The sequence below is a fragment of the Eutrema salsugineum genome, unplaced genomic scaffold, assembly GCF_000478725.1.
Source record: "Eutrema salsugineum unplaced genomic scaffold, Eutsalg1_0 scaffold_7, whole genome shotgun sequence".
Lineage (NCBI taxonomy): Eukaryota > Viridiplantae > Streptophyta > Magnoliopsida > Brassicales > Brassicaceae > Eutrema > Eutrema salsugineum.
This window is the reverse complement of record NW_006256486.1, coordinates 6,308,094-6,314,730: the sequence shown is the minus strand read 5'-3', so window position 1 is coordinate 6,314,730 and position 6,637 is coordinate 6,308,094. Positions and strand designations below refer to the sequence as shown.

The 6,637-nt window shown below is 30.9% G+C and overlaps 1 long non-coding RNA gene across 4 annotated transcripts; it reads left to right on the top strand.

Moving 5' to 3' along the window:
• The first annotated feature begins 4,543 nt into the window (after positions 1-4,543).
• On the top strand, positions 4,544-6,364 carry LOC112082848. Of its 4 annotated transcripts, none has more exons than XR_002897377.1 (6): positions 4,544-4,842; positions 4,924-5,098; positions 5,228-5,739; positions 5,853-5,907; positions 6,044-6,070; positions 6,149-6,364. It is a non-coding gene; the product is annotated as an uncharacterized LOC112082848 (long non-coding RNA). The 4 variants fall into 4 exon arrangements; XR_002897379.1 differs by having other exon boundaries at positions 4,544-5,098; positions 5,228-5,294; positions 5,702-5,739; XR_002897378.1 differs by having other exon boundaries at positions 4,544-5,098; positions 5,228-5,294; positions 5,699-5,739.
• The last annotated feature ends 273 nt before the right edge of the window (positions 6,365-6,637 follow it).

Below are 6,637 nucleotides of genomic sequence, written 5' to 3'. Positions count from 1 at the left end.
ATATGGATCCTAAATCTTCCTATCTGAAATACTCAGAACTGACTTTTTCTATCCAGAACCGAACTGAATACCTAAATGTCCATGAGTAATAAAAAGTCCATAAATATACATCAATTTGATAGAAAAACAACTCTTAAAAAAGTATAATATAATCTAACATCAGAATAACATAAAAGAGAGTATTAAATATGATATCTATATACTTATTTGTATAGTGATTTGTTTAGGTGTTGACTTATCATCGCGTTTCAGAGCGTTTTGTTGACGTATCATTATTTAAAAGAACGCAGCTTAAATTTCAATTACGTGTCAAAAATTCAACTTAAAATGAACCAACTTCAAATTATAACCAAATTTTTTTTTTTAAAAATAACCAAATTAATTTTAGGTGGTTTAGCATTTAACATTATTGTATCTAATTCTAAGGAAACCAAAAAACATTAAAATTCGAACATTACCTAATTTTCAAAGTTATGTGATTTACCAAAATCGTTAAAAAATCCTAATCAAAAGAGAATGTGATGAAGTTTGATATCTGCATATCCCATCTATTGAAGATTTCACCATAGTACGACCTAATTGTTATTGTATTTTTCATTCATCAATAACAATGAAAAAACAAGAGGATTTACCTAAGAAACTAAAAACAGTTCCTGCAAAACTTATTATCAAACGTGAGCAAAGCCACGCTTTTTCCTTCTCTAATGTGTCAAATCTATTATGCTTTCCATGAATGTTGAAATTTAGCTTTTTGATTTTTTACAGTATTGTTTATGCAAGGACGCTGAAAGATTTCTCCAAAGTAGGACTTAATTGTTATTGTGTTTTCCATTCATTAGTAACAATGAAAAAAAAATATTTTCCAAAGAAACCAAAAACAATCGCTGCAAAACCTATTATCAAACGTGAGACAGTGCTTCTTCCTTCTCTGATGTTTTAAGTTATCATCGCTTTTGTTTAAGTGGGTTTGATAATCCAACTAATATTGGCTTAAACCTATTAACGTGAATGCTCTATAGGGAAAAGCATTGTCTCACATATTATAAGCTTTTCATCTTCCCTATTAGCTATAGGATTTTGGCATCGTTATAGAGCTTTAACCTATTAACGTGAATGATGCATATGTCTATAGGATTTTTCCTCTTGCGCAGAACTTTTTTTAATTCCTCGATTAGTGTCGTGTAAGCTCTTGAACAAAACATATACTTGGATCAAAAACCTAAACACGAATCTCAAGAGAAAGCAGAGAAATTTCCATGGTGGGTTTATAAAAAAAAAAGCTACGCTTGGATCAAACAAACAAAACTCGAAATCAAGAGAAAATAATTAAAATTTTGATGGTGATCGTCAGTTCATGAATAAGACATTTATTTAGATCAAAAACCAAAATCCGAATATCCCAAAGAAAGCAGAGAACATTTCTATGGTAGGTTGATGAAAAAAACTATGCTTGAATCAAAAAACCTAAACTCAAAACTCCAGAGAAAACAGAGAACATATCTATGGCAGATAAATGAACAAAACATCAAAAACAAGTAAATGAATTGAAACTACAAATTGCTTTCATTGTTGACACAATGGCTGTCGAATTCATCTCCCAACTGTTGCAAAATCTCCTACATTCTCACACAATATGGACAACACGACTTGCTGCAATTCCACAGAAACCACAATATTGTTTAGAATCTGTGGATGCTTTATCGTATGTATACCCATAAGCTATATTCTTTCTAATTGTATAGTAAAAAGTAGCTATATTCTTTTTCTTTTCTTTTTTGTTCAAACGTCTTTCTTTGTAATTTCAAAAAAAGTAACATGATTATACGTACATACAAACGAAATACAGATACTTTCCGGAGAATATAAACTTCCTCTTCAACCTATGCATATATGTAAAATAAGCTTATCTTCTACATTTGCAGTCTGAGGCAAACTAAATCTATCCACTACCTGCGTCATTCAGAAGATTCACTACAGAATCGATTCGTCAAACATTTTTGAAACTAATTTACTATTCTTACTGATTTTATTCTTGGATATTACAGATGTTTGGCCTGTACTTCAATGTTTCTTCAATATACAATTACCGATAAAGGTAAAATTCTATGGGCTAGCAATATAATCGATGGGATACACACCAAATTATTAATACAAAGCTAGAAGTAATTAACAAGAGCTAATTGCTAATACTGGTGAGACTAAACTCATTTTGATCCTAATACTGGTGAGACTGAAATTGATATTCCCAAGTAATTGTTGAGAACGATGAAATTTACGGGGAACCCTTAGGCACAAAAACTAACTATAAGTTCTTTAAAAATAGATTTGTATTGAGTCCAAAAACTCATTTCGATTCTAATATCAATTATTTTTTTCTTCAGAGATGTGTGTGTTGCTATCAAGTGTTTCTATATTATCTTATTTTAATGTGTTTCTATGTTATCTTATTTAAAACTTAAACGGGAAATTCAGGTACTCTATCTCATTCTCGCTCCTTCCGTTATCCTTTCTGTACCCATGTGAATCATTTGAATAAGATTGGAAATAGGAGGAGAAATTAGAGACATGTCCCAGTCGGGACAAGTTTCCTATCCCGAAATGGACATATCTAGAGGATAGTATCAAGACTTATGATACAAGTTGTGCAGATGACATGGTGTACACCCAATGATTCTTGAATAGGGTCAAGATTTTTGGTTTGCTTAACCATAATTTGGTTTTAAAAATTGGTGCTCAAATTATGCTTCTTAGGAACCTACAAAAAAAAAAGTGAATATTGTTACAAAAAGTTATGACTAATTTTTTTTTTTAACAATTTTGTTACGATTTTCATACGAAACCGTGACAAAATTATTTAGTCATAAAAGCGTTACCATTTCATCATAATATTGTGACAAAATTAAAAGTAGCAAACTTTTGTCACTAATTGTGACGTAATTGTTACATAATATATAGTAACAAATATTGTTACAGATTTGCAACCAAATTTAGTAACTAAATTATACGATTTTTGTGACTAAACTTAAGTCACTCAAAGTTACAAATGTTTTGTAAATACATCATCACAATTAGTTACTATTTTAGTCACTTTTAAGTTTGGTCATAGATTATGACATAATTGTTACCACTTTATGACATAACTGTTACCACTTTGTGACAAGATTAAATCACAAGTTTATTTAAAAATAAATAAAAAATAGTTTTAATTCAGATAAACATCCAAAAACCCAATTAAATGAATTTCTTATTCTATTTTATTTTTATTTTATCTAAAAACTTGTATCTGACATAGTGTTGTTGAAGAAATTAAACAATGTGTATTGCTGAATGCTGATTTTGAGAATTCGAAGATGCTGTTGTTTGTTGAACATCTTGGATCATTAGCATTACTAATTAAATATACTAATAAAGTTTTGGGTAAGAGTTTATGAACAGAAAAGTAACAAATGTCAAATCACCAACGAGTGAGTCAAATATTTTTTAGTATTTTAATAATAGATATATAATAATTTTTATTGACTAATATGTGCAATTTAGGGTATAAATTTTACTTTTATTTTTATTTCAATTGAAATAAGAAAACATTAAAAAATATTGTTTTATTCTGAGAATACATAATAGAATAGAAAAAACTATTACAAAATACAAAATAAAATAAAAAGTTAATAAGTGTAAAATTTGAGGTTTAGGATAAAAAGATATAGGATTTGAAATATATTTTTATATTTTTATTACTATAGAAACTTAATAACTTTTTGGATTAAAGAGTGTTTGATTTAGAGTTTAGGGATTCACGCTTGTAATATATCTTTGTTATTTTTCAGGTTATAAAAAAAATTATACAATAAATTATTGTTTCATAATAAGAGCATAAAATGAAATAGAAAAAAACTATTACAATATACATAAGAAGAAAAAGTTGGTGAATCTTTTATTTATAGTTTATGGCATATGATTTGTGGTGTAGATTTAATGGTATAAAGTATAGAGTATAGGGTATGTATATATTTTGATGGTTTAATGTATAAGGGTGTAAGACATAGATTTTGGGTTATAGGGTTTAAGATTTAGGTTTTCGGCAATCACATAATTAAAAAATATTTAATCATTTCAAATCACTTAAAAACATTTAAAATGTAAAAGTTAAATTTACTTGAAAAATAAATAACTCATAAACTGAAAAATATAACAAATATTTATTTAAAAATAAATAACTCATAAAAACATATCCCACGAACGAAGAATATGAAAACGGACAACTTAGCATGAAGTGTTTGGATCTACTCTCACGATATAAATTATGTAAACTCGATACCTCGAATTTGGATTACTAAACTGTTCTACGTATCTAGGCTGTTGACAAAAAAAAAGCTCATAAACTTCAAATATTCTATTATAGCACTTGATGCTAAACCATAATTTCACCAAAAAAGAAGCAATAAATGATTTTGGAGCCTAATTTCTGTCAGGGCGCTAAATACTTAGGAAAATTTTAGTTTTAGTGAAATGTTTTCCCCTAATTTTTTTAGGGTTTTGACAGAAATAATTTTTTTTCCTCCTCTCTTCTTCCTCACACAACACGATTCTCTCTATTTTTTTCTCTCTCTTTAATTTTTATTTTTCCCTTCCTCCTCACGAAACACGATTTCCTCTCTTAAGTTTTTCTTCATCTTCTCATCTCCTCCTCTTCTCAAAATGATTCTCTCTCTCGTATTTGGTGTGACTTCATCCTAAACAAAGAGCGCCGTCGAGATCCAAAGCTTCCTTTCCTGAGCTTGACATCGGCGACTGGTGGTGGTATGGGTATGAGCTTGGTCGGAGACAAGGGACTTCACGCCAAGGGTTTGAACTGGTTGGCTCTTTTCTGACGTTTTTGTGCTTTAGATGGAGAAACGGATCTGTATTAGGGTTTGTTGGTGGCAGTTTGGAGAGAGCAATTCAAGCCTCGTGGCTGTGCTCACAAGAGGATGCAATATATAGAACCTGTGTGCCAAAAGAGGTAAAGGAGGAGGGGGGATTGGATCAAGTGGAGAAGGAGTTCTCTATGACCCTGATTTCCTCATGGTAGCCGACGATCCCAACTCCTATCGTCCCAGTGGTAATTAACTCTGCGATGCTCCTTCACCTTTCATTGCGGATTTTTATATGCTTTATTTTGCGCACACAATGTGTTCGATGAAAGTGCTTGCTTTTCTGAGTTTATTATGATCTTCTCTTTTTCTGATAGTTCAATCACCCGGAGTGGAAATGAAAGGCTTTTTTCTAAAACTGCAGGTTCACATCCAGGAGATAAGGTACCTTTTTCATTTCTGTTTGATTTTGATGAGACATTGTGGTAAGAGTTCATCAAATCCAATTGTTAAACCAACAATTTAGTTAAGAATGTAATCAGTTTAGAAAAGAGTTAGGTGCTGTTATCATGCGTCTAGGTGTTGTGGAAGCCTCTGGGCTTATGGAGAGCTGAGACTGCTCGTTGATATACTCTCATTTTGTGTTTGTTGTAACTGACAAATATCATTTGGTTAATTGTGTTGTTTTTTGTTGGTCGCAATATATCAGGAGTGAATTAAAAAAGAAAATTGTTCACATATTCCCTCTCTCTGCTCTCTGAACCTATCAAATTGGTTTTAAGATTGTTTTGTCAATGAATATATTGGTTTTCGGAGGAAATGTTTATGTTGGTTCTCATATCTGCAAGGAGGCACTGAGACAAGGTTTCTCCGTATCTAGTCTTAGCAGGTATTTTGTGTATCATTACCAGCTTTTGAGTTTCAGTCCTTTTTGTTTTAAATCTGCTTTGTTAGCCATAATGTATTTACATAGTTTAACCTTAGTATTTGCATTGTTATTAGGTCTGGATGATCTACTTTGCATAATTCATGGGTCGAGGATGTATTCTGGCATCAGGTACTCCCAAAATCCAAAAACGCATTCTGTTTCTTCCTCAATTTGAAAACTAAAAGACTTTGGAAAATGACCTGCCTTTCTGTTTTTTTTTTTTTAACTAAAACAATATGTGATTTGCTCACCTGATTATCTGAAGCCTGCACTAGAAGGAATAACATCTGAGGTAATTATGAAATCATCTACTAAGGTACTTCAGCATAAAGTTTCTTTCAACAGCAATCTCATATGGAAAAATTTACAGATTTCATTTGTTGGTGGTTTCTGTTCCAACTCACATATGGTCAAGATGGGTATTGAGCCAGGTTTGCAAGTTGTAAACCAGATGAAAGCTTCTTCGGGCAAATACAACAGCAAGTTTGAGATTTCTTTCAAGGCGATAAAGGTCAAGCTTGAGATCCGAGGACGATACTGAGCAACCTATCCTTTATTCACAAGTTTATAAACTTATTTTTTAATTATGTACTTTTACTTTGTAATACTGATCTTTTGTATCATTGTTTCATTTATGAAAATATAGCTTTTTAATATGGTCAGTTTATCATTAGTTAATTAGTAGTTAATTAGGACGAAAAATAGTTGCAAATTAAGATCGATAGCCAATGTTATTTATGTCATTACTTGTGACGATCTGCAACTAAATTTTCGTCGAAATAAGTTACGTAATTAATAGTAGGTAAGTATAACGAATAGGTAACGATTCCCTAGTCATTATTTGCGACGATTTAGAACT